The sequence below is a fragment of the Bombina bombina genome, chromosome 4, assembly GCF_027579735.1.
Source record: "Bombina bombina isolate aBomBom1 chromosome 4, aBomBom1.pri, whole genome shotgun sequence".
NCBI classification, from domain to species: domain Eukaryota; kingdom Metazoa; phylum Chordata; class Amphibia; order Anura; family Bombinatoridae; genus Bombina; species Bombina bombina.
The window spans coordinates 1,147,760,350-1,147,772,220 of record NC_069502.1 but is presented as its reverse complement, the minus strand read 5'-3'; positions in this window follow the sequence as shown (position 1 = coordinate 1,147,772,220).

Sequence of the window (11,871 nt, the reverse complement as noted above, 5' to 3'; positions counted from 1 at the left end):
TACCATTGTCCGATCTTATACATTTTACACTGTGTCAGCAATAAACCTTTCAGTGGCTAACAGTGCATCGCTCTTGTTTTTTAGAAAATTTACAAATACTGCACCAGAATAATCATCAGTGAATGATATTGTGTATCTGAAACCTTCTCTAGCTTGTGGTTCTATAGGACCTGCTAAATCAGTATGTACTAGCCCTAATGTAGCTGTGGCTCGGGTATCAGGTTCTCTGTTTCTACTCTGAACAAATCTTCCCTGAGTGCAAACTTCACAGTTTAGACTAGACTTATCAATCAGTATCCTCAAAACTTCTCAACTGTGTTTTAAACTCTGCAAAAGTTACTTTCCCATCACCCTGTGTAATGTGGATGGCAAACCGTGTAAATGATTCAGCCAAACCTTTCAAAATCATTGCAATCAACAATCCGTCACTTAATGTTTCTCCAGCATTTCTCAGTGCTGTAATGGCTGTCTCTGCACGTATAATATAGTCTGTCACACTCTCATTTACAGTTTTCTGAAGAGATGTTAGTTCAGTGTATAAACTAATTATGCGGGGCTTTCCTTTAATTGCATAATAGTCTCTCAATATTTGAAGAGCCTTTCTTCCATTATCAGCTGCTTCTCTCATAATCAGAGACAAACTTTTATCATCTAAACACTGAATTAATTCAGCATAAGCTTCCTCATTCTTACTGTGATCTTTATCCTCCTCTTCACTGTCTGCAGGGACACTCAGTATGGTTTCCTTAAGTTTCAGCAACTTCAGATGTCCCAAGAACTTAGTCTCCCAAAGTTCATAATTCTTTTCATCTCCATCAAATCAAAGTCTGCTCCATCGGTTTCCTGCACCCCTCCTGGGACCATAACCTGTTGTCATTCTGTTATTATTAGGGTGGGATAACCGGATATATAAAGTAATTTTATATAAAATGGAGGAAAAATCACACAGGCACTTCTTGTTTTATGGGACAGATTTATTAAGCTCCGTATGGAGCTTGATGCCCCTATTTCCGCGCGAGTCTTCAGGCTCACCCGAAACAGAAGTTATGAAGCAGCGGTCTAAAGACTGCTGCTCCATAACTTGTCCACATGCTCTGAGGCCGTGTACAGAAATGAACCCGATAGAATACGATTGACACCCCCTGCTAGCGGATTGGCCGTGAATCTGCAGGGGACGGCATTGCACCAGCAGTTCACAAGAACTGCTGGGGCAATGATAAATGCCAACATCGTATCATGTCCACTCGCACTATGATAAATCTACCCCTATGTCTTTATTATACTACACTGATTTTGCTTCCTGTGTCAGGAGGAAGGAGGAGGTAACATAAAAGAAACTTTATTTACACTTCTGTTAACATACAGGGGCCTATTTACTATGATGCGAGTGGACATGATCCGATATAGCGGTTAATATGCACTGCACATCGATAAATGCCGACAGCATACGCAGTCGGCGTTTATAATTGCACCAGCAGTTCTTGTGAACTGCTGGTGCAATGCCGCCCCCTACAGATTCACAGTGGGTGTCAATCAACCCAATCGTATTCGAGCAGGCAGACAAGTTATGGAGCAGCGGTCTGTTCAGGCTCACCGGAAACACGGGGCATGAAGCTCTTTACAGAGCTTGATAAATATGCCCCGCAATGTATATAGGCTACAACACTGTACGAGCACTTTCAGTTTATATCTCGACATACTCATGAAGTCAATAAAACAATGTCAGTGATGTAACATTCAGCCACCATTCAAAAATCCCCCACAGAAAAGAAATGACTTAATGGAGTTAATATCACAGGCGAAATCACCTTTTCCACCTGGCACTAAAGCATTCTGGAGCTAGTAAAGATTAATGAGGCAGGTGTTGTTTCATCAAGTTGATATCCACTGCCATAGCAAGTAATGTCCAGAAGGCTCTGGCATGCAAAGCTCTCTTTGGCTACTCCCTCTACCCTTTTTTTGCAGATCAGCTGTTCCTGTCATATTGTCATTGATTAGGCACAGGGTTAATGAGGCCATGGAGCTGCAAGACAATTTTCACATCATATAAGTACCGTTTTACCTCTACAAAGCAGCTGGCTCTTGTCTCTATACACTTACAGATTCTGGACAAATACTAATGTTTCATTATTTAGAATCCTATTTTTCTTTTCTTTTTTTGTCTCACTCTTTAGATTACATTGCTCTAGTAATTCTCCACTAGTGTTATTAGTCTGAGCCAAGAAAACAGAAATTAAATCGTACATTCCTTGGCTTAGTAGCCTCAGTAGCACTCTCCAACTGTCCCTCCCTTTCATTTTCGTTTATTGCTTTATACTTAGAGCTGTGTAAGAGGGTGTAACTTATACCACTTAAAATGTGGTGCTTGGGGTAAGATTTTCTGTAAGTCCTCATTAAATGTAAACACAATGTAAACATGTTTTTTACATTGTTAAATGCTAATACTAAAGCTAAGCCAAGAAAGTGGAATTATGCAAAAATGTCATTTCTATTTTTAAAATGGGTGAATACACTGTTTAGTTTTAGGTTATATTTTCATCATCATACTGAACTGATGAATTATGTTTTCCAAGAGTTTTCTAGACCTAAAGAAGAGTCACTCTTTTTAAATTCCTTCTGGTGACAATACATAGTTGGCAACATTTTTTTTTTCAAAAAGACACTTTGCAGCAGTTCACAGGAGTATAAACACTAAAGAAACAGATATATACACGTGACCAACAAATACCTCATGTCTGATTCCAATGCCATAAAAATTAATGCAAAGGCCACACCTCAGCGCAGATTTTTACAATGTGTTACAGAATCCTGGCACAATTATATCTTGGCAAAAAAAGAAAATAGAGAGATGCACTGAAGTGAGAGAATAAAAACTAGTAATATGTCTGTGCTTTCTGAGAGGCCAGTGTTTTGTTTTATTGTAGCTCAATATGCCTTTCACAGAGAAGTAGGCAGCGCTGCTTGATTTTAGCATTCTTTAATAATTGAAAAAGAGACACAAAATGACCTTATTTGTTTGTTACTTAGCAAAGACCAGCCTGGACTGTGAACATCTGTCTGAAATGTTCCAGCATAGCTGAAAATGAGGATTTATTTATCTATCATTATAAGTGATGTGCAAAAATGTAAGCATTATCGCTAGAGCGCAATCCTTACCACTTACATTTTTGCTCTCATTACCAAGTCCAAAATTGTATTTTATCGCTCAAGCACAGTAAAATTTATGTTGGATAACACTCAAGTCCCTGCTTTTCAACAAAAGATACCAAAAGAAAAAAAGAAAATTTGATAATAAAAGTAAATTAGAAAGTTGTTTAAAATTGCTTGCTCTATCTGATTAATGAAAGAAAGATTTGGGGTTTCATGTCCCTTTAATTATGCCACAAAACCTTTTCATGATTAAAATATTGTTCCTAAGGCCCTGATGATTAATAACTCGCTGGCAGGGAGAGAAATTACATAAAATCTTTAGGATTTCTTTTTAGAATTTATAATGTAATATATGGGTCAATCCTTCACACCCATATCCCTGCAAAGTGAGATAAATATCTCTCAAGCTATAATTTATGTTTCGAGAATTCTTTGAGGGACCTCACCTTACTGATGAGGCTTCTTACATAATCTCATCCGAGCAGAGATCTTTAGATTATCAGGCTCTAACCATAAAGTCTAAATTTAACTTAAAACCTTTATTTACATATGGCTAGATTACGAGTTTTGCGGTATGAGTGAAAAAGCAGCGTTATGGCTCTTTTTAACTACCGCTGGTATTACGAGTTTTGCAGGTACAGCTGTACTGCACACTTTTTTGTCTGTAACGCAACGTAACTATCGCAGCTTTCAAAAAGTCCTTTTTCAATGGAACTTCCTTTGCGCCAATATTACGAGTTTGCCAGAGAGGCCAAAAAGTCCATACCGTAAACTGAAAGTCAGTAGTTATGGGTTTTACGCTACAACGCCGTAACATAAAACTCATAACTAAAGTGCTAAAAAGTACACTAACACCCATAAACTACCTATTAACCCCTAAACCGAGGCCCTCCCGCATCGCAAACACTATATTAAAAATATTAACCCCTAATCTGCCGCTCTGGACATCGCTGCCACTATAATAACATATTAACCCCTAAACCGTCGCACTCCCGCATCGCAAACACTAGTTAAATATTATTAACCCCTAATCTGCTGTCCCTAACATCGCCGCAACCTACATTACAGTTATTAACCCCTAATCTGCCGCCCCAATGTCGTTGCCACCACCTACATTAGTTATTAACCCCTAATCTGCCGCCCCCAATGTCGTCGCCACCTACATTACAGTTATTAACCCCTAATCTGCCACCCCCGACATTGCCGCCACCTACCTACACTTATTAACCCCTAATATGCTGCCCCTTACATTAGTTATTAACCCCTAATCTGCCGCCCCTGACATCGCTGCCACCTACCCTTATTAACCCCTAATCTTCTGCCCCAATGTCGCCGCCACCTACATTACAGTTATTGACCCCAATCTGCTGCCCCCAACGTTGCCGCCACTATACTAAAATTATTAACCCCTAAACCTAACCCTAAGTCTAACCCTAACACCCACTAACTTTAATATAATTAAAATAAATCTAATTAAAAATTCCTATTAACTAAATAATTCCTATTTAAAACTAAATACTTACCTGTAAAATAAACCCTAAGCTAGCTACAATATAACTAATAGTTACATTGTATCTATCTTAGGTTTTATTTTTATTTCACAGTCAAGTTTGTATTTATTTTAACTAGGTAGAATAGTTAGTAAATAATTATGAACTATTTACTAACTACCTAGCTGAAATAAATACAAATTTACCTGTAAAATAAAACCTAACCTGTCTTACACTAACACCTAACCTTACACTACAATTAAATAAATTCCATTAATAAAATACAATTAACTAAATTACAAAAAAAACAAAACACTAAATTACACAAAATAAAAAATACATTATCAGATATTTAAACTAATTACACCTAATCTAATAGCCCTATCAAAATATAAAAGCCCCCCCCCCAAATAAAAAAAAACCCTAGCCTAAACTAAACTACTAATAGCCCTTAAAAGGGCCTTTTTGTGGGGCATTGCCCCAAAGAAATCAGCTCTTTTACCTGTAAAAAAAAATACAAACAACCCCTCAACAATAAAACCCACCACCCACACAACCAACCCTCCAAATAAAAACCTAACTAAAAAAAACTAAGCTCCCCATTGCCCTGAAAAGAGCATTTGTATGGGCATTGGCCTTAAAAAGGCATTTAGCTCTTTTTCCGCCCAAACCCTAATCTAAAAATAAAACCCACCCAATAAACCCTTAAAAAAAACCTTAACACTAACCCACTAAGATCCACTTACAGTTTTTGAAGACCCGACATCCATCCTCAACGAAGCCGGGAGAAGTCTTCATCCAAGCGGTCAGAAGTCCTCAACAAAGCCGGCAGAAGTCTTCATCCAAGCGGCGCGGAGCGGCTCCATCTTCAAGACATCCGGCGTGGAGCATCCTCTTCAATCAACGTCTTCTTGCAGAATGAAGGTTCCTTTAAATTACGTCATCCAAGATGGCGTCCCTTGAATTGGATTTTTTCACCTTTAATTTAATTCCGAATCGGAATTCAAAAGATGCCATCTTGGATGACGTCATTTAAAGGAATCTTCATTCTGCAAGAAGACGTCGAGTGAAGAGGATGCTCCGCGCCCGATGGATGAAGATAGAAGATGCCGTCTGGGTGAAGACTTCTGCTGGCTTGGATGAAGACTTCAGCCGCTTGGATGAAGACTTCTGCCGGCTTCGATGAGGACTTCTGCCGCTTCGTTGAGGATGGATGTCGGGTCTTCAAAAACTGTAAGTGGATCTTCGGGGGTTAGTGTTAGTTCTTTTTTAAGGGTTTATTGGGTGGGTTTTATATTTAGCTTAGGGTTTGGGCAGAAAAAGAGCTAAATGCCCTTTTAAGGGCAATGCCCATCCAAATGCCCTTTTCAGGGCAATGGGGAGTTTAGGTTTTTTAGTTAGGATTTTATTTGGGGGGGTTGGTTGTGTGGGTGGTGGGTTTTGCTGTTGTGGGGTTGTTTGTATTTTTTTACAGGTAAAAGAGCTGATTTCTTTGGGGCAATGCCCCGCAAAAGGCCCTTTTAAAGGCTATTGGTAGTTTAGTTTAGGCTAGGGGTTTTTTTTTATTTGAGGGGGCTTTTTTATTTTGATAGGGCTATTAGATTAGGTGTAATTAGTTTAAATATCTGATAATTTATGTTTTATTTTGTGTAATTTAGTGTTTGTTTTTGTAATTTAGTTAATTGTATTTATTTTATGTAATTTATTTAATTGTAGTGTAAGGTTAGGTGTTAGTGTAACTCAGGTTAGGTTTTATTTTACAGGTAAATTTGTATTTATTTTAACTAGGTAGTAAATAGTTAATAACTATTTACTAACTATTCTACCTAGTTAAAATAAATACAAACTTGCCTGTGAAATAAAAATAAAACCTAAGATAGCTACAATGTAACTAACTATTAGTTATATTGTAGTTAGCTTAGGGTTTATTTTACAAGTAAGTATTTCGTTTTAAATAGGAATTATTTAGTTATTAATAGTAGGTTTTATTTAGATTTATTTTAATTACATTAAAGTTAGGGGGTGTTAGTGTTAGGGGTTAATAACTTTAGTATAGTGGCGGTGACATTGGGGGTGGCAGATTAGGGGTTAATAAGTGTAGGTAGGTGGCGGCGGCGACATTGGGGCGGGAGATTAGGGGTTAATAAGTGTAGGTAGGTGGTGGCGACATTGGGGGCGGCATATTTGAGTTTAATAAGTATAGGTAGGTGGTGGCAACATTGGGGGTGGCAGATTAGGGGTTAATAAGTGTAATATAGGTGGCGGCAACATTGGGGGCGGAAGATTAGGGGTTAATAAGTGTAATGTAGGTGTCGGCGATGTCAGGGGCGGCAGATTAGGTGTTAATAAGTGTAATGTAGGTGTCGGCGATGTTGGGGGCGGCAGTTTAGGGGTGTTTAGACTCGGGGTTCATGCTATGGTGTTAGGTGTAAACATAAATTTAGTTTCCCGATAGGAATCAATGGGGCTGCGTTACGGAGCTTTACGCTGCTTTATTGCAGGTGTTAGGCTTTTTTTCAGTCATCTCTCCCCATTGATGTCTATGGGAAAATCGTGCACGAGCACATAAAACCAGCTCACCGCTGGTATTGGAGTGCGGTATGGAGCTCAATTTTGCTAAACGCTCACATATTGCCTGCTAACGCCGGGTTTTTGAAAACCTGTAATACCAGCGCTGTAGGTAAGTGAGCGGTGACAATAACTTGCAAGTTAGCACCGCGCCACTCATAACGCAAAACTCATAATCTAGCCGATTGCATTGTCATGTGTTCTGAAAACTAGCAAGAGATAATACTTTACTTCATCATAATACTATTTTGAGCTAACTAAAAGCATATGGCGTCCTAAAAATGTTTCTGTGGCTCCAGTAGGGTACTAGTCCCCCCCCCACAGAAGTCCTTACGCTATGTTCACTTGTACCTTGTCAATATGTAGGGTCTATTTATGGCCTAAAATTTTTTATACACTCTCCCAATTTGCCGTCCTATACTAAAATATTGGAAAACAACCTCCAAATGGAGATATCAATTAAAGAGTGGAGAACAATATTTATATATATAAGTAGATCTCCTTCCTCAATGTGCATTACTGAAACAAACATAAAATTGCTATGTAGGTGGTATCTGACCCCATATACACAATCCAAAATATTCCCGCAAATGGATGAAACCTGTTGGTGAGGGTATGGCACAAAAGATACTTTAGCTCATATATAATGGCAATGCGCAGGTATAGTACGCTATCGGCAGAAAATACAATGCAAGATTAAGTTGGTATTGGCTATTAAACTACAGCTTGACCCACTATTATGTCTATTTAATAAACCCCCTAAATTAAAATGTAACTTACGATTAGCTGTATGGTAGATCTTGGTAAATGTTGTCAAACAGTTGGTCCCACACTTATGGAAAAAAATCTCCACCCTACGGCAGTAGAATGGAGAAACCAGGTTAATTTATTGACATCCTTTGAAAAATATCGCTTTGAGCAAACTAACTGGGTATATCAATTTTATTCTATGTGTTTCATTTGGGAGTATCTGTCTTTCTCTACTAATCAAGATGATGGTCTGCCCTTGTAAATTGGCAGGTTATTTCCCCAAGGGACTGGGAGTGATTGTTGCTATAAACATAATGAATGTGTTAGATTGACTAAACCAGAAAAAAAGTTTCGGTGGCATTAAGATGATTTGGTTAACATTTCTAACCATCCATTTGTAATACTAGATTGTGTGTTATTATTTGCCTGAGGTCGAGTGCACGATTACGCACTCTGCGCTATCAATTATTGCTCCATTTTTAATCTAGTACTGAATCTTTTATTGTGTGTTGGTGTGACAAACATTCATAAAATGTCATTGAAGTAGATAAGTTACTTGCTCCAATTCTTTTAGGGCACAATCGGGTTAAACACATAGTTAAAGTACTGCTCTGGAGCCTCAGAGCATTGCTGGTCCTGAGCTGAAACTGCTAGTCATACAATCAGCAGAGGTAGTTGCACACCACAACTACTGCTGCTGATAGGGGGACTGGCAGTTTCCAAATTAGAGCATGTCATTTTTCCACTATAATGACCTTTTAAAGTTCACAAAAGTTCAAATTTTCATGATTCCGATAGAGCATGCAGTTTTAATAGACTTTCAATTCTCTTCCATGATCAAATTGGACACAATATTTTTATATACACACTTTCTGAGGCACCAGCTATTACTCAGCATGTGCAAGAGTTCACAATCTATTCTTATATGAGTCTGTGATTGTGCCATTATATTGCACTTAGTTATCCTTTAATACTTAGATTATAATTACACCACAGCAAATGTATGAGCTGTAGATTGTACAGAAATTAGATTTGCTGGTCTGTCTTCAAATTCTATTATTTTTTTTGTCAATAAATACAATTGTCATTTTATGTATCTGTTTCCTTAATCCTTGTATAATGTACAATTAAACATGATTTTATGTATGTTACAAATATTGTGTAAATATTATACCTATGTCAGATATTTTTCTGAAAACAGAATATTGTATACCACAGGCAATTAGTTCCTAAACACAATGTGCAAAATGTTGTAGTCAATACAGGTTATTAAAAATTCATTAGCTTCAGTTTATAGCCAGAAACTAATTATCTATCTATGGTTGAAAATAGAACAAAGGGGGAAACAAGGTTGTATCTGAGTTTTACGCATTTCTTACTTTGATTTTTGCTGTAATATACTGAAACAATACAATGTATTAAAGGAACAAAAACATAAAGATTGGCTTTATTGCAGTGCTTACACTTTAGAAATAAAATTACACCACAGCAAACATATAAAGAAGAAGAACAAAAGAAAAGAATATATACATTTAGTTTCTCCTAAGCCTCATAAACTCAGTATTTTTTTTATTTTTGTTTTACATATACTCCCTATAATATTTAGGGACTGGTAGGTATATAGCCGGTGCTTTCTCTCTGAAGGTCACAGATGTCTTTGTCCCGTTATGATATATATATATATATATATATATATATATATTTATATATATTGCTTCAGGTTGATATTTTAACCCAGTGCCAGTTGGACAGCGGTGAAGGCTGAGCAACCTAAAGATGATCTGGGGGTGGAATCTGGATAGAGACGCGGCTGGCAGATCAATCACATTTGTTCCAGGAAACAAACCAAAAACAGACCCCCTAGTGTCACATGGAAAGAACAAATAGCCAAGTACTTCACCAGATACAGGAATCCTCAAGAATTTACAACCTTGGGAGTTCAGATTTATCTATATTAGAAGATCAAGAGAGACAAAAAAAAATATTATTTTGCTTCTACCCTGGATAACTGGTTAGTTCCTTAGGTCTGAATCTTATTTCACTGGGTGATAAATCGTGTTCTGAAGACCTGCGGGTTCTCTAATGAAATGATCTTCTCCTGTTGCAGGTTTATAAGCATATCATTCTGCACAAGGCTTATTGTTAGGATTTTAGCCTTTTTTGTCAAATGGTGTGAAAGGAAGAATCTGCAATAGTCGTGAATTTGATTTACATATATTTATAAATATTGATTGTTTAATATTTGCTAGAAAACTTTTAAAAGTAAAAAAGGTTTTAGTTCAAATGACGTTTGTAAATGGCCACTCCTCAAACCCTGATTTGGTCGGTTTCATCATTTGGTAGCACAAGATTCCAGCTAATCATAGGGAATTTAACCATGTGAAACTGTTACTATAGAAGCTAATTTATAACTTCCCTCAAATGGCCTTAGCTATAAGACAACAAAATGAAGTTACCCGCCTTAATAACTAGAACAATTAGTGTAGAAAACGAGCGGCTCTTAGTGGTCAGCAGTTTAGTAGAGTTATCCATAGACAGGCCAGGGGTCAAAACCAGATATACATACCAGAACCAGGTGTCAAAGCAGAATGGCAAAACAATCAATATGTACCAATTCCAAAGTTCAGAAACCAGAAAGTCAGTCCATAAAACAAGTATTTCCTCAGGAGGGTTAAATGGGTAATGTGCCCCAGAAACTTTACAAAGGTTGTTAAGGAAGACAGGTCAGAAACAAGAACGTTCTGGACATCATATGAAAATAACTAAGTACTGAATTGGAGTCTGAGATGGCCTTTAACCACCTCACATACAGGCTTAGCACCGAAAGCAAGGAAAGAGGTCATAACAGACCCAAGGGCATAAAAAAAGAGTGCTCACCAGTGCACTGTCCCTTTAAGATATAAAGCCTTATAGTGTGAGTGTGCATTTTTAAAACACTAAGCATAAAAAGCACAAAGACTTTTACAATTTGGGGAACACTACACTAACAGCTCAAATAAACACTTTTTTTGCAAGATTAACATCATCTAAAGCAGGGGCTTTCAAACTTGTCCTTGGACCTCCCTAAAAGGGCAGATTTCTTTCATGAAATTGGCAAGAGTCCATGAGCTAGTGACGTATGGGATATACATTCCTACAAGGAGGGGCAAAGTTTCCCAAACCTCAAAATGCCTATAAATACACCCCTCACCACACCCACAATTCAGTTTTTACAAACTTTGCCTCCTATGGAGGTGGTGAAGTAAGTTTGTGCTAGATTTCTACGTTGATATGTGCTTCTCAGCATGCTGAAGCCCGGTTCCTCTCAGAGTGCAGTGAATGACAGAGGGATGTGAAGGGAGTATTATCTATTGAATGCAATGGTCATGAATGCAATGCAATGGTCATCCTAACGGGGATCTTTTTCATAGGTTCTCTGTTGTCGGTCGTAGAGATTCATCTCCTACCTCCCTTTTCAGATCGACGATATACTCTTATATATACCATTACCTCTACTGATTCTCGTTTCAGTACTGGTTTGGCTATCTACTTTTTATAGATGAGAGTCTTTTGGTAAGTATGTTTTCCTTTATTAAGACACTCTCAGCTATGGTTTGGCACTTTAAATGTAAAGTTCTAAATATAATGTTTGTACTTATATTTGCCATGATTCAGGTTTATCAGTATATTTCCTTTTTGCAGACTGTCAGTTTCATTTTGGGAAATGCACATTTAAAAAAAAAAAAAAAAACATTTCCTGACCTGAAATTTTTCAAATTGACTTTTTTCTAAATTGCGGGCTGTTAGGCTCGCTGGTGCGCAAAATGCTATAATTTATTGCGGCATTCTTGGCGCAAGACTTTTTTGGCGCGAGAATTATGTTTGTTGGCGTATTTTCGTCATTTTCGGCGACTTAGTTGGCGCCGAGAATTTT